This window comes from Salmo salar, unplaced genomic scaffold (genome assembly GCF_905237065.1).
Source record: "Salmo salar unplaced genomic scaffold, Ssal_v3.1, whole genome shotgun sequence".
In the NCBI taxonomy this organism is placed as follows: domain Eukaryota; kingdom Metazoa; phylum Chordata; class Actinopteri; order Salmoniformes; family Salmonidae; genus Salmo; species Salmo salar.
This window is the reverse complement of record NW_025549339.1, coordinates 11,330-39,160: the sequence shown is the minus strand read 5'-3', so window position 1 is coordinate 39,160 and position 27,831 is coordinate 11,330. Positions and strand designations below refer to the sequence as shown.

General features: G+C 47.5%; 1 pseudogene; it reads left to right on the top strand.

Moving 5' to 3' along the window:
- On the top strand, positions 1–25,139 carry LOC106597053 (kinesin heavy chain-like; annotated as a pseudogene).
- Positions 25,140–27,831: the final 2,692 nt, after the last annotated feature.

Below are 27,831 nucleotides of genomic sequence, written 5' to 3'. Positions count from 1 at the left end.
TGGAAGAGAAGAGCGCAGAGCAACGTGCAGGACGATGCGGGGGTTTCTCAACTCCGTGGCACTCGTCTCTTCTGAAGGATAGGCTTTACCTATCCCCTTCTAAATTATATTTTTGTAGGATTTTGATCATTTTTTTTTTCATCCAAGACTGTCTCCGGACCAATATTTTGCATTCTGATCGGAATGGACGACTGCAGTTGATTTCTCTGTCTCAACTGAATGCCCATGGCGTAGCGAATTAGAGGCACTTTGAGTGAAGGACGCGTTGGTTTACTTACAATCATTCAACAGATAAAAACCATCCGCGGATCAAAGTTGATCTGGATATCTGCTTGCCTGGACAGAACGCAACCATGGCGGATGCTGCAGCCGAATACGGCGTGAAAGTAATGTGCCGATTCAGGCCACTAAATGAATCCGAAATAACAAGAGGAGACAAATACATCCCCAAATTTAAAGAAGACGACACCGTGGTTATAACTGTAAGTGCTGCATCTAATAGTTAATTTATCTGCTGAATATAACGTTGCTTGTGTAGGTAGGTATATTGTTGCCACAACTAGACTACTGAAACACCAGCAAAACGCGCAGAGGAAATGTGCAATGCAGTGAGCATTTCCAATAGAGCGCCCAATGTATTGACAATCTTTACACGCAGCACATTGGCTTGTAGCCTATAGATTTTTGTAATAAAAAAAAAATATGTGGCAACTTCCACAAACATCCCAAAAAATGCTTGGGACCCTCTGCAGAGCATTTGTTGGTAGCCTACATGTTTTGATTGTGTTGCTGTAGCTATCTCCAGCGGCAGCTGATGGCCTGAGATGGAGTATTGGGAATTGTTTTCAGACAGGGCCTGGGCCATTGCCAGAGAGAGACAGGGACCCGGGGCTGTTGCCAGAGAGGCAGATCGTGCTTTGACACTGCTGTTATGCGGTATTCACTCTGCTGAGATGGCAGATTACAGGTGGCTAACATACTGTTCTACTCTGTCACCTGTGGTGAATGAAAGCACTCATAATAGGAAAATAAACAGCATAAGGCATTTTCTCTCATTCTACTAACATAAAGCACACGCAGCCTATACCTTTGAATGTATTGATTGGATTGGATCTAATAGGATTTATTTAATGTTACTAATTTAAAAGTGGCAAGCCTGTTAAATTGATGTCTAGGGATTACAGTACAGTAGTTGGATGACCTGGCTTGGCTTGAATGATTCTTCAAGTTCAGGTTATCAGCTAGTGGCAAGGGAGACATGCACTTCTCCAGCCTTACGCTGTGTGTGCCCATCACCTGCCTAATCAATATACACTATATATACAAAAGTATGTGGACATCCCTTCAAATGAATGGATTCAGGTATTTCAGCCGCACCTGTTGCTGACAGGTGTGTAAAATCGAACACACAGCCGTGCAATCTCCATAGACAAACATTGGCAGTAGCATGGCCTTACTGAAGGGCTCAGTGACTATCAACGTGGCACTGTCATAGGATGCCACCTTCCCAACAAGTCAGTTGGTCAAATTTCTTCCCTAATAGAGCTGCCCCGGTCAATTGTAAGTGCTTTTATTGTGAAGTGGAACCATCTGTGAGCAACAGCAGCTCAGCCGTGAAGTGGTAGGCCACACAAGCTATCAGAACGGGACCGCTGAAGCAAGTAGTGCTTCTAAAGCGTCTGTCCTCGGTTGCCCCACACACTACTGAGTTCCATACTGCCCCTGGAAGCAACGGCAGCACAAGAACTGTTTGTTGGGAGCTTCATGAAATGGGTTTCCATGGCCGAGCTGCCGCACACAAGCCTAAGATCAACATCTGCAATGCCAAGTGTCGGCTGGAGTGGTGTGAAGCTCGCAACCATTGGACTCTGGAGTAGTGGAAACGCGTTCTCTGGGGTGATGAATCACGCTTCACCAACTGGCAGCACGACTGACGAATCTGGGTTTGGCGGATGCCAGGAGAACACTACCTGCCCGAATGCATAGTGCCAACTGTAAAGTTTGGTGGAGGAGGAATTATGGTCTGGGGCTGTTTTTCATGCATCGGACTAGGCCCCTTGGTTCCATTGAAGGGAAATCTTAATGCTACAGCATACAATGACATTCTAGATTATCTTTTGCTTCCAACTTTGTGGTAACAGTTTGGGGAAGGCCCTTTCCTGTTTCAGCAAGACAATGCCACCGTGCACAAAGCAAGGTCGATACAAAAATGGTTTGTCGAGATGGTGTGGAAGAACTTGACTGGCCTGCACAGTGCCCTGACCTCAACCCCATCGAACACCCTTGGGATGAATTGGAACGTCGACTGCGAGCCAGGCCTATTCACCCAACATCAGTACCCGACCTCACTAATGCTCTTGTGCCTGAATAAAAGCAAATCCCCGCTGCAATGTTCCAACATCTAGTGGAAAGCCTTCCCAGAAGAGTGGAGAGACTGTTACAGCAGCAAAGGGGGGACCAATTCCATATTAATGCCCATGAATTTGGAATAAGATGTTCGACAAGCAAGTGTCGACATAGATTCTTACAAAACATCTAGATTAGAACTAAAGGTCTTATTTTGCATGCTCAAGTGCAGAATTTTATTAAAATGTCTTCTGTACAGGCCTACAGAGTTCTCATCACAATAGCTTGTCTGTCTGTGAACAGTATCTCGTCATTATGCTCCTCCCGTTGCTCAACACCCGTTTAGTGTTCATGTATTATGCATAAGGTTGCCTGCCATCATAATGAAACATTGTGTCAGTGTGTGTGTTAAGGAAGTACACTGTATACCACATATTTACCGAATATAATATGAAATTGAGGCCTAATACAGTTGTGTACTATGAAGGCCTATGAGATCTCACATCAATCACTTTAGTTCCAAAGAACAGAAGCCTCTGTTTAAAGCAGTAGGCCTACTAGCTGTTACAGACATCTCCTCATTCTCCTGTAGCCTGTAGACAGCTCAGCTGGTACAGACATCTCCTCATTCTCCTGTAGTCTACAGACCGCTCAGCTGCTGACAGGCTGGTTGTCAAATGAGGGAGTCTTGTGTTGTGTCCGTCCCCATAGACCAGGTTGGATCGTGATGATTAAACCTGCTGCTTGTAGCTCTATTATAATTGTCTCACAAGCTCTGCTATTGATGATTGATTACCATTCACAAGCTCTGCTATTGAATATTTATTACCATTCACAAACTCTTCTATTGATTACCATTCACAAGCTCTGCTATTGATCATTGATTACCATTCACAAACTCTGCTATTGATTACCATTCACAAGCTCTGCTATTGAATATTTATTACCATTCACAAACTCTGCTATTGATTACCATTCACAAGCTCTGCTATTGATTATTAATTACCATTCACAAACTCCGCTATTGATTATTGATTACCATTCACAAGCTCTGCTATTGATGATTCATTACCATTAACATAGTGTTGTTAGAGAGAATATAGGATGAGGTGGTATTTACCCATTACCTCTTTCCCATAGAGCCCTGTAATCACTGTGCATTTTGTCTGTTCTGGACAGGGTAAACCGTATGTCTTTGACCGCGTCCTGCCTCCCAATACAGCCCAGGAGCAGGTCTACGATGCCTGTGCCAAACAGATTGTTAAAGGTAGGCTAACCCCAAACAGATTGTTAAAGGTAGGCTAACCCCAAACAGATTGTTAAAGGTAGGCTAACCCCAAACTTGTTGTTGAAGGTAGGCTAACCGCAGACAGATTGTTAAAGGTAGGCTAACCGCAGACAGATTGTTGAAGGTAGGCTAACCCCAAACAGATTGTTAAAGGTAGGCTAACCCCAAACAGATTGATGAAGGTAGGCTAACCCCAAACTTGTTGTTGAAGGTAGGCTAACCGCAGACAGATTGTTAAAGGTAGGCTAACCGCAGACAGATTGTTGAAGGTAGGCTAACCCCAAACTGGTTGTTGAATGTAGGCTAACCGCAGACAGATTGTTGAAGGTAGGCTAACCGCAGACAGATTGTTAAAGGTAGGCTAACCGCAGACAGATTGTTAAAGGTAGGCTAATCCCAAACAGATTGTTGAAGGTAGGCTAACCCCAAACAGATTGTTGAAGGTAGGCTAACCCCAAACAGATTGTTGAAGGTAGGCTAACCCCAAACAGATTGTTGAAGGTAGGCTAACCCCAAACAGATTGTTGAAGGTAGGCTAACCCCGGACAGATTGTTGAAGATAGGCTAATCCCAAACAGATTGTTGAAGGTAGGCAAACACCAAACAGGTTGATGAAGGTAGGCTAACCCCAAACAGGTTGTTGAAGGTAGGCTAACCCCAAACAGATTGTTGAAGGTAGGCTAACCCCAAACAGATTGTTGAAGGTAGGCTAACCCCGGACAGATTGTTGAAGATAGGCTAATCCCAAACAGGTTGTTGAAGGTAGGCTAACCCCAAACAGATTGTTGAAGGTAGGCTAACCCCAAACAGATTGTTGAAGGTAGGCTAACCCCAGCTGGTGAGTCCTTCCCCTTGTAGAATAAGTGTTATTATGACTGATCCACATTCCTTGTGTATGTGTGGTGTCTGGCGGGTTGGTAAAAAAACACAAGACAGCAAAAATACACATTTCTGGACTAATAAAGTTGAACAGAATTGTATTGTATTCACACAGACGTCCTTGGAGGATACAATGGAACCATCTTTGCCTATGGACAGACCTCCTCGGGGAAGACCCACACCATGGAGGTCAGCCTGATTCTCTGTAGTAATGGCACCTGCCTAAATGAAGAGAGACGTGAAATATATGATCTAAAGGCAACCTATATGTTGTAGGTACAGTATGCCCTGAGAACACGTTACCGAGACGACTGAACTGATTATTCTCAGACAGTTCAGCAGAGCACCTTCTGACATGATATTTCACTGGAAGTCAGTCCAGCCTTTCTAAGAGCAGTAAAACACATCAGATCAGTTAGTGGGGCAGACATACATTGCGTCATTTCATTACTCTCTGAGACTGAATTGATTTAGGATGAGATTATGGTTTTGTAGTGTGGGTGATTTACAGAACTGGACCACCAACACTATAGGTTGCATTTGTCCTCGAGCAGTTAATGGCTTTTTAAAGTGGCAGTTGTTTCTTCTTCACTGAGAACAGCAAGGATCAGCTAAAGCCAGCAGTAGATAGAGAACAGCATATAGAACAGCTGCTTCTTGGGGGTATAGATGTATATTATATAGAACCGCTGTAGATATTCAGTGTATATAGAACAGCTGGCTATAAGGGATGTTCCCCAGACTATTTAGTGATAATAATCAGTATTGAGTGTGATGTAATGTATTGTTCCTCCTCGCAGGGCAAGCTCCACGACCCCCAGCTGATGGGCATCATCCCACGCATCGCTCACGACATCTTCGATCACATCTACTCCATGGACGAGAACCTCGAGTTCCACATCAAGGTATTCAATTGTTAAATTCAACTTTATTTATCCCCTCAGGTGCCAATAAAAAGACAAAGTCATTCTACAAGTATCAATATCAACAAGATGTCTGGTCATCAAAATGTAAAAAAATCGGAATAAATCCAGAGGTTAAACAGTGTGTCTGTCTCCATCCCTTCCAGTATTCTCATGTTGATACCTACATACCTGGAACAGACACTATTTGGTATCAAGGACCTTTAAGGAGCACAGACGACCTCCTACCATTTCTATGGTCATCAAAATGTACCCTGTATTGATTCCTGTTTTCTTGTGCAGGTCTCGTATTTTGAAATCTACCTGGACAAGATCCGAGACTTACTAGATGGTAAGAAGAACTCGTATTGGATGGACTTCAAAAAGAGAAGTCTTTTGAAGATGAACAGAGATCATTTTAGACAGATCATAATGGGGTAGCCTAGCGGTTAAGAGATTTGAGCCAGTAACCGAAAGGTCGCTGGTTCAAATCCCTGAGGCGGCAAGGTGGAAAAATCTGCCGTTCTATTCTTGAACAAGGCAGTTAACCCCCGACAGCAACTGCTCTGCGGGTGCTGATGACATGGATGTGGATTAAGGCAGCCCCCCCACCTCTCTGATTCAGACACATTTCAGATGATTGCATTCAGTTGTACAACTGACTAGCTATCCCCCTTTCCTTTCCTAATGACTCGTTTCCCTCTTTTCCAGTGTCGAAGACCAACCTGGCTGTGCATGAGGACAAGAACAGAGTTCCCTATGTCAAGGTGAGCAGTACAGATGGTTAGGTAACACATTCTGCAGGTGTATAATGCTTTATTACTTGTCATAAGCATGTATCAGCCTACATAATGTCTTATTATAAGGCTGCCTCCCGAGTGGCGCAGTGGTCTAAGGCACTGCATTGCAGTGCTAGAGGCGTCACTACAGACTCGGGTTTGATCCCGGGCTGTATCACAACCGGCCGTGATCGGGAGTCCCATAGGGCGACGCACAGCGTCCGGGTTAGGGGAGGGTTTGCCAGGGTAGGCTGTCATTTTAAATAATAATTTGTTCTTAAACTGACTTGCCTAGTTAATTGTTCAAATAAAAAATGAGAAATCAGAAAAGGCACCGACCTGTTAAAGCTGTGATGTGATCCTGTCCCAGGGTTGTACAGAACGCTTTGTGTCCAGTCCAGAGGAAGTCATGGATGTCATCGATGAGGGAAAGGCCAACCGGCACGTGGCTGTGACAAGTATGTTGTGTCTCTTCTATCAATCAATCAATCAATCAATCAATCACATTTATTTATGAAGCCCTTCTTAGATCAACAGTTGCAAGCAGACGCACAGAGGCCAGGAAACACTCCCTAGAAGGGTGTATCATTGCTACTATAATATATACTACTTCTATAATATATACTTTTTCAATAATATATACTTCTTCTGTAAGATATACTTATTCTATAATATATACTCTTTCTATAATATAGACTTCAATTAGATATACTTATTTCATAAGATATACTTCTTCTATAATATATATTTCTTCTATAATAGATACTTCTTCAATAAGATATACTTCTTCTATAAGATATACTTCTTCTATAAGATATACTTATTTTATAATATATACTTCTTCTTTAATATATGCGTATTTTGTCCTGTTCATAGACATGAATGAGCACAGTTCCAGAAGTCACAGCATCTTCCTGATCAACATCAAACAAGAGAATGTGGAAACAGAGAAGAAACTGTCAGGGAAGTTATACCTGGTGGATCTGGCTGGTAGTGAGAAGGTAAATCACTATGATGGTAAAGACAGACTCCAACAAACCACCACAACTTGTGTTAGAACTGTTTATAACTTGTCATAACTGTGTTATAACTCTAGGCTTGTCTGATGAAGACACCAATGAACCGCCATAACTTGTTAGAACTGCACCCCTGTGTTATAACAGTATTATCACTGTGCTATGATTGTGTTATAAGCTGTTATAACTCCCAGCTTGTCACTCAGGTGTAAGATGCTGAAGCATCATATGTCCTCTCCCACCTGCTGACTCATGAAGACAGACTTTGTGTTATGACTGTTATAACTGTTTTATAATGTGTTATAACTCCAGGCCTGTCAGTTAGAGGATGCTGCTGCATTGTGTGGCCTCTCTCCTGCTGACAGAGTCTTTTCTCTCTCTGTTTGTCTCTTTAAGGTCAGTAAGACAGGTGCTGAAGGAGCCGTGTTGGACCGAAGCTAAAAATATCAATAAGTCCCTCTCTGCTCTGGGGAATGTCATCTCTGCTCTGGCTGAGGGGACTGTGAGTTCTCTCTATATATCTTACCCTTCTCTCTTTAATATAGTGACATCAGCAGGGATTACTGAATACTTAGCATATGTGACATTGAAATCGTGTAAAACAATAAACCAAAATGTGCTTTTGCTGAAAAAAGTTATGCATCAGCGGTGAGGTCATGTTTTTCCTCTGATCTGGTCCTGATGGCTGACTGGTTATCTATGAGGCTGTCTGTTGAAAGGTCCTGATGGCTGACTGGTTATCTATGAGACTGTCTGTTGAAAGGCCCTGATGGCTGACTGGTTATCTATGAGACTGTCTGTTGAAAGGTCCTGATGGCTGACTGGTTATCTATGAGACTGTCTGTTGAAAGGCCCTGATGGCTGACTGGTTATCTATGAGACTGTCTGTTGAAAGGTCCTGATGGCTGACTGGTTATCTATGAGACTGTCTGTTGAAAGGTCCTGATGGCTGACTGGTTATCTATGAGACTGTCTGTTGAAAGGCCCTGATGGCTGACTGGTTATCTATGAGGCTGTCTGTTGAAAGGTCCTGATGGCTGACTGGTTATCTATGAGACTGTCTGTTGAAAGGCCCTGATGGCTGACTGGTTATCTATGAGACTGTCTGTTGAAAGGCCCTGATGGCTGACTGGTTATCTATGAGGCTGTCTGTTGAAAGGCCCTGATGGCTGACTGGTTATCTATGAGACTGTCTGTTGAAAGGCCCTGATGGCTGACTGGTTATCTATGAGACTGTCTGTTGAAAGGCCCTGATGGCTGACTGGTTATCTATGAGGCTGTCTGTTGAAAGGCCCTGATGGCTGACTGGTTATCTATGAGACTGTCTGTTGAAAGGCCCTGATGGCTGACTGGTTATCTATGAGACTGTCTGTTGAAAGGCCCTGATGGCTGACTGGTTATCTATGAGACTGTCTGCTGTCTGCTGAAAGGCCCTGATGGCTGACTGGTTATCTATGAGGCTGTCTGCTGTCTGCTGAAAGGCCCTGATGGGTAAATGATGTGTTGTTTGTTTTCAGAAAACCCACGTCCCGTACAGAGACAGCAAGATGACCCGTATCCTGCAGGACTCTCTAGGGGGAACTGTAGGACCACCATCATCATCTGTGCATCTCCCTCTATCTACAACGAGTGTGAGACCAAGTCTACCCTCATGTTCGGACAGAGGTGGGTCAGCACCTCTCTACAGTTTACCTGGTCTAGTGACAGACTGTTAACATAAGTCTACCCTGTTGGGACAGAGGTGGGTCAGCACCTCTCTACAGTTTACCTGGTCTAGTGACAGACTGTTAACATAAGTCTACCCTGTTGGGACAGAGGTGGGTCAGCACCTCTCTACAGTTTACCTGGTCTGGTGACAGACTGTTAACATAAGTCTACCCTGTTCGGACAGAGGTGGGTCAGCACCTCTCTACAGTTTACCTGGTCTAGTGACAGACTGTTAACATAAGTCTACCCTCATGTTCGGACAGAGGTGGGTCAGCACCTCTCTACAGTTTACCTGGTCTAGTGACAGACTGTTAACATAAGTCTACCCTCATGTTCGGACAGAGGTGGGTCAGCACCTCTCTACAGTTTACCTGGTCTGGTGTCAGACTGTTAACATAAGTCTACCCTCATGTTCGGACAGAGGTGGGTCAGCACCTCTCTACAGTTTACCTGGTCTAGTGACAGACTGTTAACATAAGTCTACCCTGTTGGGACAGAGGTGGGTCAGCACCTCTCTACAGTTTACCTGGTCTAGTGACAGACTGTTAACATAAGTCTACCCTCATGTTCGGACAGAGGTGGGTCAGCACCTCTCTACAGTTTACCTGGTCTGGTGTCAGACTGTTAACATAAGTCTACCCTCATGTTCGGACAGAGGTGGGTCAGCACCTCTCTACAGTTTACCTGGTCTAGTGACAGACTGTTAACATAAGTCTACTCCTGTTGGGACAGAGGTGGGTCAGCACCTCTCTACAGTTTACCTGGTCTAGTGACAGACTGTTAACATAAGTCTACCCTGTTGGGACAGAGGTGGGTCAGCACCTCTCTACAGTTTACCTGGTCTAGTGTCAGACTGTTAACATAAGTCTACCCTCATGTTCGGACAGAGGTGGGTCAGCACCTCTCTACAGTTTACCTGGTCTAGTGACAGACTGTTAACATAAGTCTACCCTGTTGGGACAGAGGTGGGTCAGCACCTCTCTACAGTTTACCTGGTCTAGTGTCAGACTGTTAACATAAGTCTACCCTGTTGGGACAGAGGTGGGTCAGCACCTCTCTACAGTTTACCTGGTCTAGTGACAGACTGTTAACATAAGTCTACCCTGTTGGGACAGAGGTGGGTCAGCACCTCTCTACAGTTTACCTGGTCTAGTGACAGACTGTTAACATAAGTCTACCCTGTTGGGACAGAGGTGGGTCAGCACCTCTCTACAGTTTACCTGGTCTAGTGACAGACTGTTAACATAAGTCTACCCTGTTGGGACAGAGGTGGGTCAGCACCTCTCTACAGTTTACCTGGTCTAGTGACAGACTGTTAACATAAGTCTACCCTGTTGGGACAGAGGTGGGTCAGCACCTCTCTACAGTTTACCTGGTCTAGTGACAGACTGTTAACATAAGTCTACCCTGTTGGGACAGAGGTGGGTCAGCACCTCTCTACAGTTTACCTGGTCTAGTGTCAGACTGTTAACATAAGTCTACCCTGTTGGGACAGAGGTGGGTCAGCACCTCTCTACAGTTTACCTGGTCTAGTGACAGACTGTTAACATAAGTCTTCCCTGATGGGACAGAAGTGGATCAGCACCAGTCCACTGCACCATACCCAGTTCCCCTATTTTATGTGAACAGTTAAAGGTTTCCCATGGCAGATGGGCCGTCCTTAATCCACCAGGAGACGGACAGGGACTGTTGATGATGAGTAGAGCTGGTGATTCCCAGTATCTTCCCTCCTATTCAGTGCTGACTGAGTCGTTGCATAACAAGCCTCTTCTCTAAATCTTTATCCAGATGATGAAGACATTGTTCATCCCTCTGACCTTTAGCTAAGTGTTACATCCATCCACTCCACTAAATCCTGATCCATAGGGCTTTATCCTGCCTCCTGCCTGGACAGCAACAGTAGCATCAGTGGGAGTTAGCCTAGGCTGCTCTGTGTGTTAGAGGACACAATGGACTTCCAGAACATTCTATCTCTGCTGCTCTGCCAAAGGACACAGGGGACATCCAGAACATTCTATCTCTGCTGCCCTACCAGAGGACACAGGGGACTTCCAGAACATTCTGTCTCTTCTGCCCTGCCAGAGGACATCCAGAACATTCTATCTCTTCTGCCCTGCCAGAGGACACAGGGGACTTCCAGAACATTCGGTCTCTACCATCCTGCCGGAGGACACAGGGGACTTCCAGAACATTCTGTCTCTACCATCCTGCCGGAGGACACAGGGGACATTCAGAACATTCTGTCTGTGCTGTCCTGCCAGAGGACACAGGGGACTTTCAGAACATTCTATCTCTTCTGCCCTGCCAGAGGACACAGGGGACTTCCAGAACATTCTATCTCTTCTGCCCTGCCAGAGGATACAGGGGACTTCCAGAACATTCTGTCTCTTCTGCCCTGCCAGAGGACACAGGGGACTTCCAGAACATTCTATCTCTTCTGCCCTGCCAGAGGACACAGGGGACTTCCAGAACATTCTGTCTCTGCTGCCCTGCCAGAGGACACAGGGGACATCCAGAACATTCTGTTTCTGCTGCCCTGCCAGAGGACACAGGGAACATCCAGAACATTCTGTCTCTTCTGCCCTGCCAGAGGACACAGGGGACATCCAGAACATTCTATCTCTTCTGCCCTGCCAGAGGACACAGGGGGACATCCAGAACATTCTATCTCTTCTGCCCTGCCAGAGGACACAGGGGGACATCCAGAACATTCTATCTCTTCTGCCCTGCCAGAGGACACAGGGGGACATCCAGAACATTCTGTTTCTGCTGCCCTGCCAGGCTGAGGAGAGGAGCTAGATAGAGGTAGAACAGTAGGGGCTACAGAGTGATGTGCTGCGGTGCGGCGTGGTGTGGTGCGCTCTGCTGCACTGTCTGCACCCATGTGACCACCACTGTCTGTGAGAAGAGGCTGAGAGGAGTTGGACTTTACACATCATTCAACAGTCTACAGTACCCAGCAGTGCTAATTAGTCCCTGGTCACCTTCACAGGGGACAACCTCCTGCAATAGATCTCAGACCAGTTCAAATATGGAGCTATCTGCCTCCCTGCTTCTTATTGGATCATCTCCTCCAGTTGTGTTGACTCAATGTTTATCAATCTGTTCCTGTTCTGACAAAGAATAATACTGTGGAGAAAAAGGGATGAGTAAATTAGGCCACAATGTCCTTTGGTGGATGAATTACAGCCCATTAGCCATGTCAAAGTAGTGCACTGCTGTATAGGGTGTGATTAGATATAGGAATCTGAGTGTCTATCCCACCCTCCACACAGAGCCAAGACCATCAAGAACACAGTGTCTGTGAACCTGGAGCTGACTGCTGAGGAGTGGAAGAACAAGTACAACAAGGAGAAAGACAAGAACAAGATTCTGAAGAACGTCATCCACAGACTGGAGATGGAGCTCAACCGCTGGAGGAACGGTGAGGGAGGGGGAGGGGGAGAGGGAGGGAGGGTGGGGGAGAGGGAGGGGGAGGGAGGAGGGGGAGGAAGGGGGGGAGAGGGAGGGAGGGAGGGGGGAGGAAGGGGGGAGAGGGAGGGAGGGAGGGAGGGAGGGGAGGGAGGGGGAGAGGGAGGGGGAGAGGGAGGGAGGGAGGAGATGGGAGGAGGAGGGGGAGAGGGAGGGAGGGAGATGGGGAGGGAGGGAGGGAGGGGGAGAGGACAGAGAGATGGGGAGGGAGGGAGAGAGAGAGATGTGATTGAAACCCTTGTATGAAATCAACAGAGCCACACTGAGTTAAACATGAGTTAGTGTTCCCATGGTAGACATTGAGTGAATAAGTGCACAGTTAAGGGAGAAGGGAAGTGTGATCTAACTAGCTGTCTGTCCCTGTCTCAGGTGAGAACGTCCCTGAGGAGGAGCAGCTGAGTGCTAAGGAGCAGAAGCACCTGGAGCCGTGTGACAACACTCCCATCATAGATAACATGGCTCCAGCTAACGGCCTGGTCCTGGTCTCCACCGAGGAGAAGAGCAAGTACGAGGAGGACATCAGCAATCTGTACAAACAACTGGACGACAAGGTCAACCAGGGAAATCCAACCAGACTAGATTAGAGAACTGAGTCAATTCATTTTGGAGCATATAAGCATAGCGTACATAAAGAATAACAGACATTAAAATACAGTTTAAATAACAGACATCATCAACATTAAACGGTAGGCTAGAATGGGCAGGAACAGGAAGGGGTTGGATTTTTTTATACAGTCAAATCAATGCTTCCTATTCTATTCTAACTGAAATGTAAATTGCTGCTTGTTTTGTTTGTGTCCCCCAGGATGATGAGATCAACCAGCAGAGCCAGCTGGCTGAGAAACTGAAGGAACAGATGTTAGACCAGGATGAGGTGACCAATCATGAACAACCCTCTTTTCTCATGTTAAAGGGGGAATGTCACTCAAAAACTATATTTTGGTATTGTTTTCATTAGTCCACTGTTGATACAGTCCCAAAATGTTCTGCATGTCAGCAGTCAAGTTGTCAAGATATTGGATGTTTTGAGTCATCTGATGCATTTTGCTTCTTCGTCATGATGATGTGGCTGGAAACACTGTTCTTCTTGAAAGTCCAATGTCTTGATGATGCTTTCAAATGGATGATCTACATCTAAGGGGGGATTCAACCATGTTAAATGGTGTGCATTTGTCTGTGTGTCGTCCCTTTTTCGTGTGTGTCCCTGTTTGTGTCCCCGTGTGTGTCCCCGTGTGTGTGTGCGTCCCTGTGTGTGTCCCTGTGTGTGTCCCTGTGTGTGTGTGTCCCTGTGTGTATGTGTGTCCCTGTGTGTGCCCCTGTGTGTATGTGTGTCCCTGTGTGTGTCCCTGTTTGTGTCCCCGTGTGTGTGTGTCCCCGTGTGTGTGTGTCCCTGTGTGTGTCCCTGTGTGTGTCCCTGTGTGTGCCCCTGTGTGTATGTGTGTCCCTGTGTGTGTCCCTGTGTGTGCCCCTGTTTGTGTCCCCGTGTGTGTGTGCGTCCCTGTGTGTGTGTCCCTGTGTGCGTCCCTGTGTGCGTCCCTGTGTGTGTCCCTGTGTGTGTCCCTGTGTGCGTCCCTGTGTGTATGTGTGTCCCTGTGTGTCTCCCTGTGTGTGCCCCTGTGTGTGTGTGTGTCCCTGTGTGTGTCCCTGTGTGTGTCCCTGTGTGTATGTGTGTCCCTGTGTGTGTCCCTGTGTGTGTCCCTGTGTGTATGTGTGTCCCTGTGTGTGTCCCTGTGTGTGTCCCTGTGTGTATGTGTGTCCCTGTGTGTGTGTGTCCCCCTGTGTGTATGTGTGTCCCTGTGTGTATGTGTGTCCCTGTGTGTGTCCCTGTGTGTATGTGTCCCTGTGTGTGCCCCTGTGTGTATGTGTGTCCCTGTGTGTATGTGTGTCCCTGTGTGTGTGTCCCTGTGTGTGTGCCTGTGTGTGTGTCCCTGTGTGTGTGTCCCTGTGTGTGTGTCCCTGTGTGTGTCCCTGTGTGTGTGTGTGTGTCCCTGTGTGTGTGTGTCCCTGTGTGTGTCCCTGTGTGTGTCCCTGTGTGTATGTGTGTCCCTGTGTGTGTCCCTGTGTGTATGTGTGTCCCTGTGTGTGTCCCTGTGTGTATGTGTGTCCCTGTGTGTATGTGTGTCCCCGTGTGGGTCTCTCCTCAGCTGCTGGCGTCGACAAGAAGGGACTCTGAGAAGATCCATGAGGATCTGTCTCGTCTGCAGACGGAGAACGAGGCAGCCAAGGAGGAGGTGAAGGAGAACATTCTGAATGAATCCATATTATTCTAGAATTCTAAATGAGTCCATCAAATCAGATTTTATTAGTCACATGCGTAGAATACAACAGGTGTAGACCTTACAGTGAAATGTTTACTTACGAGCCCCTAACCGACAGTAAAGTTTCAAGAAATACGGATAAGAATAAGAGATAAAAGTAACAAGTAATTAAAGAGGAGCAGTAAATAACAATATATACAGGCGGGTGCCAGTACACAGTCAGTGTGTGGGGGCACCGGTTAGTTGAGGTAGTATGTACAGAGTTAATTAAAGTGACTATGCATCGATGACGACAGAGAGTGACAGTGGTGTGGAGAGGGGATGGGGAGATGTGAATAGTCTGGGTAGCCAGACTAGATGTTCATCATTATTGTCTTATGGCTCTAGGTGAAGGAGGTGCTGCAGGCGTTGGAGGAGCTGGCTGTCAACTACGACCAGAAGAGCCAGGAGGTGGAGGACAGGAGCCAGGCCAACCAACAGCTGCAGGAGGAGCTGCAGCAGAGGACTGTGGGTCTATGGGCATGATGGATGGGATAGAGGGGCCTAGAGCAGTTCAGCCTTAGCTTATTATGGGGTTTACCGCACCCCTAATTACATTTTGTTCTGCCGAGGTACCCCCCTGATGTGTGAGTGATCCATATACCTATGTTCTAATGAGTCTTCCCAAGTTTCCACTGTGGATAGATGAGGTACTAGAACCGTATAGAGGGTCCTTAATGATGCGGTGAAGGACAACTGGCATGTGACTGATGTGTGTTCCCCAGACGGTCCTGTTGTCAGTTCAGAGGGAGCTGGTCACGCTCCAGGAGCTCAGTGGACACCAGAAGAAGAGAGCTGCAGAGATCCTCCACCTGCTGCTCAGAGACCTCAGTGAGATAGGAGCCACCATGGGCACCAGCGACATCAAGGTGGTGAGGGGACCTACACAGCAGATATACATAGACACACATAAAGTAGAAACACACACACACACACACACCGAACCAAATACAGACAGACCCATTCACAACAGTCCTGTTAACTTAACGGGTTGTAACATCGTTGACCTGTGTAGCTAGCAAACCTCTCCACAACATACAACACAACATGAGTCAGAGTTGATGCTCTTTAGTTTCCTAACAGTATATCTTCTTCCTGGACTGTTCTAATCATACTGTTCATCCTCCAGGCTTTATAGACAGTCTTCTGTTTCCTGTCTAGATGGTTGAGGGGAACGGTAACGGTGGAGTGATTGAGGAAGAGTTCACCATGACCCGTCTCTACATCAGTAAGATGAGGTCAGAGGTCAAGTCTCTGGTGAACCGCTCCAAGCAGCTGGAAAGCTCCCAGTGTGACAACTCACGCAAGATGGCCGCCAACGAGAAGGAGCTGGCTTCCTGTCAGCTGCTCATCTCCCAGGTAACAGAGGAGGGGCCAGGTTTCCCTGTAATTGTGAAGCATTCTAAAGGCCGATGCAGAAATGCACTTTCATTGTCCTTAAGTTGAGTCTCTGAATATCTTTTCACTCTTTGCTAAAGCCCTACAAAACGGCGAAACAGGGCTGTGTTCAGTAGGTGTGACAACAGGGAAGGTTTTGAAGCGCTGACCCTGTGTTTGTGTGTTGTGCTGTAGCACCAGGCCAAGATCAAGTCCCTGACAGACTACATGCAGAACATGGAACAGAAGAAGAGACAGCTGGAGGAGAGTCAGGACGCTCTGACTGAGGAGCTGGCCAAGATGCACGCTCAGGGTGAGACGCACGGACTCGCTCTACACATCCCCTCTATCGACACCACTGCTGCCTTTATAACATGCTTCACATTGTTGTTCACGCTGTTGTTCCTCAGAGAAAATGCACGAGGTGTCAGTGGTGGACACGGAGAAGGAGCACATCAGTAGACTGGAGGGTGAAGAGGAGATTAAGGTGATTAAACCCGGGATTAAGACATCCACAAGGTGGATCTGGAAGTACTCTTAGGATGATTATTCTGTTGGAGAAACAGATTAGTTTTACCCGTGTGTGTGTGTGTCTCTGTGTGTCCTCTGATCCGTCCTCCTGTCCATCCTGTAGAAGACTCTAGAACAGCAGATGGAGGCTCACAGAGAGGCCCACCAGAAGCAGCTGGCCCGACTCAGGGACGAGATCGATGACAAACAGAGGATGCTGGATGAACTCACAGAGTGAGAAGTTATATATACCGTCCGGCGACTCTGTGTTTGACAACACTTTTCTAACTGCAACTCATAAAGGCTTCATAGGGCATTCATAAAGGCTTCATAGGGCATTCATAAAGGCTTCACAAATCCTTTACAGGCTGTCATAATGCAGTACTAAATGAAAGGTGGTATAAAAGGTCATTACATCTGAAGCATCTATAATAGGCCTTATAAAGCTCCATAAAGCCTCAATAACTTAGTCTTTTCTCTCCTCCTTTTCACCCCCTACCTCTCCTCTACCGCTACCTCTCCCCTACCTCTACCTCTCCCCCTACCTCTCCTCTACCTCTACCTCTCCCCTACCTCTCCTCTACCTCTACCTCTCCCCCTACCTCTACCTCTCCCCCTACCTCTCCTCTACCTCTACCTCTCCCCTACCTCTCCTCTACCTCTACCTCTCCTCTACCTCTACCTCTCCCCTACCTCTACCTCTCCTCTACCTCTACCTCTCCTCTACCTCTACCTCTCCCCTACCTCTCCTCTACCTCTACCTCTCCCTCTACCTCTACCTCTCCCCTACCTCTACCTCTCCCCTACCTCTCCTCTACCTCTACCTCTCCTCTACCTCTACCTCTACCTCTCCCCCTACCTCTACCTCTCCTCTACCTCTACCTCTCCTCTACCTCTCCCTCTACCTCTACCTCTCCTCTACCTCTACCTCTCCTCTACCTCTACCTCTCCTCTACCTCTACCTCTCCCCTACCTCTCCCCCTACCTCTACCTCTCCCCTACCTCTCCTCTACCTCTACCTCTCCCCTACCTCTCCTCTACCTCTACCTCTCCCCTACCTCTCCTCTACCTCTACCTCTCCCCTACCTCTCCTCTACCTCTACCTCTCCTCTACCTCTCCTCTACCTCTACCTCTCCTCTACCTCTCCTCTACTTCTACCTCTCCCCTACCTCTCCTCTACCTCTACCTCTCCCCTACCTCTCCTCTACCTCTACCTCTCCCCTACCTCTCCTCTACCTCTCACCTCTCCCCTACCTCTCCTCTACCTCTACCTCTCCTCTACCTCTACCTCTCCCCTACCTCTACCTCTCCCCTACCTCTACCTCTCCCCTACCTCTCCTCTACCCCTACCTCTCCCCCTACCTCTACCTCTCCCCTACCTCTACCTCTCCCCTACCTCTCCTCTACCTCTACCTCTCCCCTACCTCTACCTCTCCCCTACCTCTACCTCTCCCCTACCTCTCCTCTACCTCTACCTCTCCCCTACCTCTACCTCTCCCCTACCTCTACCTCTCCCCTACCTCTCCTCTACCTCTACCTCTCCCCTACCTCTACCTCTCCCCTACCTCTACCTCTCCCCTACCTCTACCTCTCCCCTACCTCTCCTCTACCTCTACCTCTCCCCTACCTCTACCTCTCCCCTACCTCTACCTCTCCCCTACCTCTCCTCTACCTCTACCTCTCCTCTACCTCTACCTCTCCCCTACCTCTACCTCTCCCCTACCTCTCCCCTACCTCTACCTCTCCCCTACCTCTACCTCTCCCCTACCTCTCCTCTACCTCTCCTCTACCTCTACCTCTCCCCTACCTCTACCTCTCCCCCTACCTCTCCTCTACCTCTACCTCTCCCCTACCTCTCCTCTACCTCTACCTCTCCTCTACCTCTCCTCTATCTCTACCTCTCCTCTACCTCTCCCCTACCTCTCCCCTACCTCTCCTCTACCTCTACCTCTCCCCTACCTCTCCTCTACCTCTCCCCCTGCCTCTCCTCTACCTCTACCTCTCCTTTACCTCTACCTCTCCCTACCTCTCCTCTACCTCTACCTCTCCCCTACCTCTCCTCTACCTCTCCTCTACCTCTCCTCTCCCCTACCTCTCCCCTACCTCTCCTCTACCTCTACCTCTCCCCTACCTCTCCTCTCCCATACCTCTCCTCTACCTCTACCTCTCCTCTACCTCTCCTCTACCTCTCCCCTACCTCTCCTCTACCTCTACCTCTCCCCTACCTCTCCTCTCCCATACCTCTCCTCTACCTCTACCTCTCCCCTACCTCTCCTCTACCTCTACCTCTCCCCTACCTCTCCCTCTACCTCTACCTCTCCCCTACCTCTCCCCTACCTCTCCTCTACCTCTACCTCTCCCCTACCTCGCCTCTACCTCTCCTCTCCCCTACCTCTCCCCTACCTCTCCCCTACCTCCCCCTACCTCTCCTCTCCCATACCTCTCCCCTAACTCTCCTCTACCTCTCCTCTCCCCTACCTCCCCCCTACCTTTCCTCTCCCATACCTCTCCTCTACCTCTCCCCTACATCTCTCCTCTACCTCTCCTCTATCTCTCCCCTACCTCTCCCCTACCTCTACCTCTACCTCACCTCTCCCCTACCTCTCCTCTACCTCTCCTCTCCCCTACCGCTCCTCTACCTCTACCTCTCCTCTACCTCTACCTCTCCCCTACCTCTCCTCTACCTCTACCTCTCCCCTACCTCTCCTCTACATCTACCTCTCCCCTACCTCTCCCCTACCTCTCCTCTACCTCTCCCCTACCTCTCCTCTACCTCTCCTCTATCTCTCCCCTACCGCTCCCCTACCTCTCCTCTACCTCTCCCCTACCTCTCCTCTCCCGTACCTCTCCTCTACCTCTCCTCTCCCCTACCTCTCCTCTACCTCTCCCCTACCTCTCCTCTACCTCTCCCCTACCTCTCCTCTACCTCTCCTCTACCTCTCCTCTCCTCTACCTCTCCCCTACCTCTTCGCTACCTCTCCTCTCCCCCTCTCCTCCATATTTCTCCCAGTCTGAACCAGGGCCTGATGCTGGAGCAGAGGAGGCTGATGTCTGACCATGAGAAGCTGAAGGTGGAGGAACAGGAGAAGGACATGAAGCTCCAGAAGCTGGTCATCTTCAACGAGCAGAAGGAGCAGGCCAGACAGGACCTCAAGGGATTGGAGGAGACTGTGGTACGTCAAGGCTCTATGACTGACTGACTGACTGACTGACTGACTGACTGACTGACTGACTGACTGACTGACTGACTGACTGACTGACTGACTGACTGACTCGCTCGCTGGCTGGCTGGCTCGCTGGCTGGCTGGCTGGCTGGCTGGCTGACTGACTATAGCTCTTCACTTCCTAAATCTTGCAGGTAAACCAATACATCATAGATGTCCATTTCAACGTTTCACACTGAGCACAAGTGTGTCTTCTCTCTGTTTTGTCTTTAAAGGCCAAAGAGCTGCAGACTCTTCATAACCTACGCAGGCTCTTTGTTCAAGACCTCACAACACGTGTCAAGAAGGTGAGGTATTCTCCCATGTAAGAGAGGCTGTGTATCAGAATGCACCAACCTGTCTGCAGAATGTCAGAGATACTCGTCTGAAGTCTGTTGTCGTTCAGTGAGGACCTGTAGTCTGTAGTCTGTGCTCTGTAGTCTGTAGTCTGTGCTCTGTAGTCTGTAGTCTGTGCTCTGTAGTCTATAGTCTGTGCTCTGTAGTCTATAGTCTGTGCTCTGTAGTCTGTGCTCTGTAGTCTGTAGTCTGTGCTCTGTAGTCTATAGTCTGTGCTCTGTAGTCTGTGCTCTGTAGTCTATAGTCTGTGCTCTGTAGTCTATAGTCTGTGCTCTGTAGTCTGTGCTCTGTAGTCTGTGCTCTGTAGTCTATAGTCTGTGCTCTGTAGTCTGTGCTCTGTAGTCTATAGTCTGTGCTCTGTAGTCTATAGTCTGTGCTCTGTAGTCTATAGTCTGTGCTCTGTAGTCTGTGCTCTGTAGTCTATAGTCTGTGCTCTGTAGTCTATAGTCTGTGCTCTGTAGTCTGTGCTCTGTAGTCTATAGTCTGTGCTCTGTAGTCTATAGTCTGTGCTCTGTAGTCTATAGTCTGTGCTCTGTAGTCTGTGCTCTATTGTCTGTAGTCTGTGCTCTGTAGTCTATAGTCTGTGCTCTGTAGTCTGTGCTCTGTAGTCTATAGTCTGTGCTCTGTAGTCTATAGTCTGTGCTCTGTAGTCTATAGTCTGTGCTCTGTAGTCTGTGCTCTTTAGTCTATAGTCTGTGCTCTGTAGTCTGTGCTCTGTAGTCTGTAGTCTGTGCTCTGTAGTCTATAGTCTGTGCTCTGTAGTCTAGTCTGTGCTCTGTAGTCTGTAGTCTGTGCTCTGTAGTCTATAGTCTGTGCTCTGTAGTCTATAGTCTGTGCTCTGTAGTCTGTGCTCTGTAGTCTATAGTCTGTGCTCTGTAGTCTATAGTCTGTGCTCTGTAGTCTGTGCTCTGTAGTCTATAGTCTGTGCTCTGTAGTCTGTGCTCTGTAGTCTATATTCTGTGCTCTGTAGTCTATAGTCTGTGCTCTGTAGTCTATAGTCTGTGCTCTGTAGTCTGTGCTCTGTAGTCTATATTCTGTGCTCTGTAGTCTATAGTCTGTGCTCTGTAGTCTGTGCTCTGTAGTCTGTAGTCTGTGCTCTGTAGTCTATAGTCTGTGCTCTGTAGTCTGTGCTCTGTAGTCTATAGTCTGTGCTCTGTAGTCTATAGTCTGTGCTCTGTAGTCTATAGTCTGTGCTCTGTAGTCTGTGCTCTGTAGTCTATAGTCTGTGCTCTGTAGTCTATAGTCTGTGCTCTGTAGTCTGTGCTCTGTAGTCTATAGTCTGTGCTCTGTAGTCTGTGCTCTGTAGTCTATAGTCTGTGCTCTGTAGTCTATAGTCTGTGCTCTGTAGTCTGTGCTCTGTAGTCTATAGTCTGTGCTCTGTAGTCTGTGCTCTGTAGTCTATAGTCTGTGCTCTGTAGTCTATAGTCTGTGCTCTGTAGTCTGTGCTCTGTAGTCTATAGTCTGTGCTCTGTAGTCTGTGCTCTGTAGTCTATATTCTGTGCTCTGTAGTCTATAGTCTGTGCTCTGTAGTCTATAGTCTGTGCTCTGTAGTCTGTGCTCTGTAGTCTATATTCTGTGCTCTGTAGTCTATAGTCTGTGCTCTGTAGTCTGTGCTCTGTAGTCTGTGCTCTGTAGTCTATAGTCTGTGCTCTGTAGTCTGTGCTCTGTAGTCTATAGTCTGTGCTCTGTAGTCTATAGTCTGTGTTCTGTAGTCTATAGTCTGTGTTCTGTAGTCTATAGTCTGTGTTCTGTAGTCTATAGTCTGTGCTCTGTGTTGATATACTGACTGATGTTTCTCTCCTCTGCTGTTGTGTCCAGAGTGCAGAGTGGGCAGTAGTCTGTATTGACTGTCTGTCTTCTCTCCTGTTGAGTGCAGAGTGGGCAGTAGTCTGTATTGACTGTCTGTCTTCTCTCCTGTTGAGTGCAGAGTGCAGAGTGGGCAGTAGTCTGTATTGACTGTCTGTCTTCTCTCCTGTTGTGGACAGTAGTCTGTATTGACTGTCTGTCTTCTCTCCTGTTGTGTCCAGAGTGCAGAGCTGGACTGTGAGGATGGAGTGGGCAGCGCCGCCCAGAAACAGAAGATCTCCTTCCTGGAGAATAACCTGGAGCAACTCACTAAAGTCCACAAGCAGGTACTGTACTGTGACATTATTAAGCAGGTACTGTACTGGGACATTATTAAGCAGGTACTGTACTGGGACATTATTAAGCAGGTACTGTACTGGGACATTATTAAGCAGGTACTGTACTGTGACATTATTAAGCAGGTACTGTACTGGGACATTATTAAGCAGGTACTGTACTGGGACATTATTAAGCATGTACTTTACTGGGACATTATTAAGCAGGTACTGTACTGGGACATTATTAAGCAGGTAGTGTACTGGGACATTATTAAGCAGGTACTGTACTGGGACATTATTAAGCAGGTACTGTACTGTGACATTATTAAGCAGGTACTGTACTGGGACATTATTAAGCAGGTACTGTACTGGGACATTATTAAGCAGGCACTGTACTGGGACATTATTAAGCAGGTACTGCACTGGGACATTATTAAGCAGGTACTGTACTGGGACATTATTAAGCAGGTACTGTACTGGGACATTATTAAGCAGGTACTGCACTGGGACATTATTAAGCAGGTACTCTACTGGGACATTATTAAGCAGGTACTGCACTGGGACATTATTAAGCAGGTACTGTACTGTGACATTATTAAGCAGGTACTGCACTGTGACATTATTAAGCAGGTACTGTACTGGGACATTATTAAGCAGGTACTGCACTGTGACATTATTAAGCAGGTACTGTACTGGGACATTATTAAGCAGGTACTGCACTGGGACATTATTAAGCAGGTAGTGTACTAGGACATTATTAAGCAGGTACTGCACTGGGACATTATTAAGCAGGTACTGCACTGGGACATTATTAAGCAGGTACTGTACTGGGACATTATTAAGCATGTACTTTACTGGGACATTATTAAGCAGGTACTGTACTGGGACATTATTAAGCAGGTACTGCACTGGGACATTATTAAGCAGGTACTGTACTGGGACATTATTAAGCAGGTACTGCACTGTGACATTATTAAGCAGGTACTGTACTGGGACATTATTAAGCAGGTACTGCACTGGGACATTATTAAGCAGGTAGTGTACTAGGACATTATTAAGCAGGTACTGCACTGGGACATTATTAAGCAGGTACTGCACTGGGACATTATTAAGCAGGTACTGTACTGGGACATTATTAAGCATGTACTTTACTGGGACATTATTAAGCAGGTACTGTACTGGGACATTATTAAGCAGGTACTGCACTGGGACATTATTAAGCAGGTACTGTACTGGGACATTATTAAGCATGTACTTTACTGGGACATTTTTAAGCAGGTACTGTACTGGGACATTATTAAGCAGGTACTGTACTGGGACATTATTAAGCAGGTACTGTACTGGGACATTATTAAGCAGGTACTGTGCTGGGACATTATTAAGCAGGCACCTTACTGGGACACCTTTGCAGGTGGAGAAAATGTATCGTCTGATTGTTTGATTTGTTCAAAATGATAAATACATTTGATTGATTTATTAACATTCCTGTCCCTTCTGGCAGTGTCCATCCAGTTGGTGCATGATAACGCGGACCTGAGCTGCAAGCTTTGTAAGCTGACCCTCATATCTCTGTTTCCCTCCCTCCCTGTCTCCCCCCTTTCCCTCCCTCCTCCCTCCCTCCCTCCCTCCCTCCCTCCTCCCTCCCTCCCTCCCTCCCTCCCTGTGTCCCCCCCTTTCCCTCCCTCCCTCCCTCCCTCCCTGTGTCCCCCCTTTCCCTCCCTCCCTCCCTCCCTGTCTCCCCCTCTCCCTCCCTCCCTCCCTGTGACCCCCTTTCCCTCCCTCCCTCCCTGTCTCCCTCCCTCCCTGTCTCCCTCCATCCCTGTCTCCCCCCCTCTCCCTCCCTGTCTCCCCCTCTCCCTCCCTCCTCCCTCCCTCCCTCCCTCCCTCCCTCCCTCCCTCCCTCCCTCCCTCCCTCCCTCCCTCCCTCCCTCCCTCCCTGTCTCTCCCCTCCCTCCCTCCCTCCCTCCCTCCCTCCCTCTCTCCCCCTCCCTCCCTCCCTCCCTCCCTCCCTCCCTCCCTCCCTCCCTCCCTGTCTCTCCCTCCCTCCCTCCCTCCCTCCCTCCCTCCCTCCCTGTCTCTCCCCTCTCCCTCCCTCCCTCCCTGTCTCCCCCCTCTCCCTTCCAGTTGGTGCGTGACAATGCGGACCTGCGCTGCGAGCTTCCCAAGCTGGAGAAGCGTCTGCGGGCCACTGCCGAGCGGGTCAAGGCCCTGGAGAATGCCCTGAAGGAGGCCAAGGAGAACGCTATGAGGGACAGGAAACGCTACCAGCTAGAGGTGGACCGCATCAAGGAGGTTGTCAGGGCCAAGAACATGGCCAGGAGGGGAAACTCCGCTCAGATCGGTAAGGATGGAGAAAGGGAGGGAGGAAGGAAGGAAGGGAGGGAGGAGAGGGTGGGTTTGTATTGATGACTAAGAACATGGCCAGGAGAGGAAACTCCGCTCAGATCGGTAAGGATGGAGAAAGGGAGGGAGGAAGGAAGGAAGGGAGGGAGGAGAGGGTGGGTTGGTGGAGTGTGTGGGGGTGGCAGTGTGTGTTTGTATTGATGACTATGTTCTGTCTTCCAGCTAAGCCCATCCGGCCAGGCCAACACCCCCTGTCTTCCCCTACAGTCATCAGAGGAGGAGGCCTCTACAGCCACAGCTACAACCACAGCACCAAGTAACCATGTAGAATGTAGATCCTGAGTCACGAGTGCATGTGTGGTAGGTACAGACTGTCCCATTCCCAGTAAGACCCCTCTGTCCTCATCCTCCTGTCCTTCCTCTGGGTCTAGGAGTAAGACCCCTCTGTCCTCATCCTCCTGTCCTTCCTCTGGGTCTAGGAGTAAGACCCCTCTGTCCTCATCCTCCTGTCCTTCCTCTGGGTCTAGGAGTAAGACCCCTCTGCCCACATCCTCCAGTCCTTCCTCTGGGTCTAGGAGTAAGACCCCTCTGTCCTCATCCTCCTGTCCTTCCTCTGGGTCTAGGAGTAAGACCCCTCTGCCCTCATCCTCCTGTCCTTCCTCTGGGTCTAGGAGTAAGACCCCTCTGCCCTCATCCTCCTGTCCTTCCTCTGGGTCTAGGAGTAAGACCCCTCTGTCCTCATCCTCCTGTCCTTCCTCTGGGTCTAGGAGTAAGACCCCTCTGTCCTAATCCTCCTGTCCTTCCTCTGGGTCTAGGAGTAAGACCCCTCTGTCCTCATCCTCCTGTCCTTCCTCTGGGTCTAGGAGTAAGAGCCCTCTGTCCTCATCCTCCTGTCCTTCCTCTGGGTCTAGGAGTAAGACCCCTCTGTCCTCATCCTCCTGTCCTTCCTCTGGGTCTAGGAGTAAGACCCCTCTGTCCTAATCCTCCTGTCCTTCCTCTGGGTCTAGGAGTAAGACCCCTCTGTCCTAATCCTCCTGTCCTTCCTCTGGGTCTAGGAGTAAGACCCCTCTGTCCTAATCCTCCTGTCCTTCCTCTGGGTCTAGGAGTAAGACCCCTCTGCCCCCTTCCACTCTACTCTGTGGCATCTTTCATAGTTTTCACATACTGTATGTCTCTCTCTTTTCCATTGTACATGTACATATATATTTCATTGTAGTGTTGTCTTGGAGGAGAAGATGTGTGCTGATAGGTTACATGTATATTACAGAGGGTGTTATGCCATCACTAAGAACCACATTGTATAGTATATGACAGTCACAGTAATGTAAACTGGATCTTGACTTGTTGTTGAAGAATCCTTTGCTTTGCCGACTGCATTAGGAATGTATGATAGTTTACCTAAAGAAGTTCAAAGTTCAGATTGGAATGATCACCCACCTGCACTGTTTTTTTCACCACATTCATTTACTTCAGTTATGATCAGCACATTGTTTTTACTCTATTCTATTGGTAAGCATATTGATAATGGTTTACCAATGCTTTTAGGGACACTTTATTCTTAAAAGAAGCTAAGTCTGAATGTAATGTTTTAATTCACTTACAAAACAAGCTGTGCTCTATTTAAGCAATAAGGCCTGAGGGGGTGTGGTATGTGGCCAATATACCACCGCTAAGGGCTGTTCTTAACCACGACGCAACGTGGAGTGCCTGGATACAGACCTTAGCCGTGGGATATTGGCCATACACCACAAACCCCCGAGGTGCCATATTCTATTATAAACTGGTTACCAATGTAATTAGAGCAGTAAAATATGTATGTTTTGCCATACCCGTGGTATACGGTCTGATATACCACGGCTGTCAGCCAATCAGCATTCAGGGCTCGAACCACCCAGTTTTAATTTCAATTATGCAACTGATTGTAATGACCACTGCATTGAGAAACTTGTGGGGCATAGACCAAAAACAATTTCCCAATTTTACCAAGAGCCTCAAATTGTGAGGTAGATTTCAACATCCACCAGTAGAGGGCAGTGTTTGACAGTTTAGTGCACTGCACTGTATCTATACTAGGCTAATGCAGTGATGCTGATCAGCCAATCAGAGATGTTCATGCAGTGATCCTGGGGAACAGTGCAATACACTCCATATCCAAAACACAGAAAGAGAAGATGGTAAAAATGTAGGTTTTAATGTAAGCTTTTTACTTACACTGTGGCTCCAATTGTTTTAGTTATTTATCACCGTACTTGCCTCTCACCACTTGCCAAACCGCCATTGTAAATAAACATGTCTTCGTAACTGACTCGCCTAATATAAACTCATTTTAAGTAAGGTCATGTAAATAAATCTCATCAGGAAGTGAATTATGTTTAATCTGAATGGAGATCCATCCCCAAGTATGTGTTGATAATTCTGTCATGCTTTTAATTTGATCATCTCAGAGCATGATTTGGATATATGTACATAAGGTTCTAGATGTGTGTTCCATTTGTAAATTATGAATTTTTTTCAGCTTTCACCACCATGCCTATAGCTGCTTACCGTAGTATGGCTATGGGATATTGTAAGACGTTCCCTCAATGAAGGAATAGCACCACAAGGCAAATTAGCTTTGAGATGTTGCTTTGAACTCTGCCTGAACATATGGATGGCTCAAAATAAAAGCAGGAATATGATTGATTAATGGCAATTATAACTGCATGGTGTATAATTCATTTTAAATGTTTAAATCGAAGCGAATAAATAAAGATATTTAACAAACTGTTTGTTTTTATTGAAACTTCACTCAAGTTTACACAAGGCTCTTAGTTTGTTGATTACTTCTATGGGCTACGTGGGCCCACCTGCGGGACACAGCCAGTGAAATATCAGGGCGGCAAATTCAAAAACAACAAAATGTCATAATTCAACTTTCTCAAACATACAACTATTTTACACCATTTTAAAGATACACTTCTCCTTGATGTAACCACATTGTCCGATTTCAAAAAGACTTTACAGCGAAAGCAAAACATTAGATTATGTTAGGAGAGTACATAGACAAAAATAATCACACAGCCATTTTCCAAGGACATGTCAATAAAACCCAAAACACAGCTCAATGAAACACTAACCTTTGACGATCTTCATCAGATGACACTCCTAGGACATTATATTACACAATACATGTATGTTTTGTTCGATAAAGTTCATATTTATATCCAGAAACAGCATTTTACATTGGCGCGTG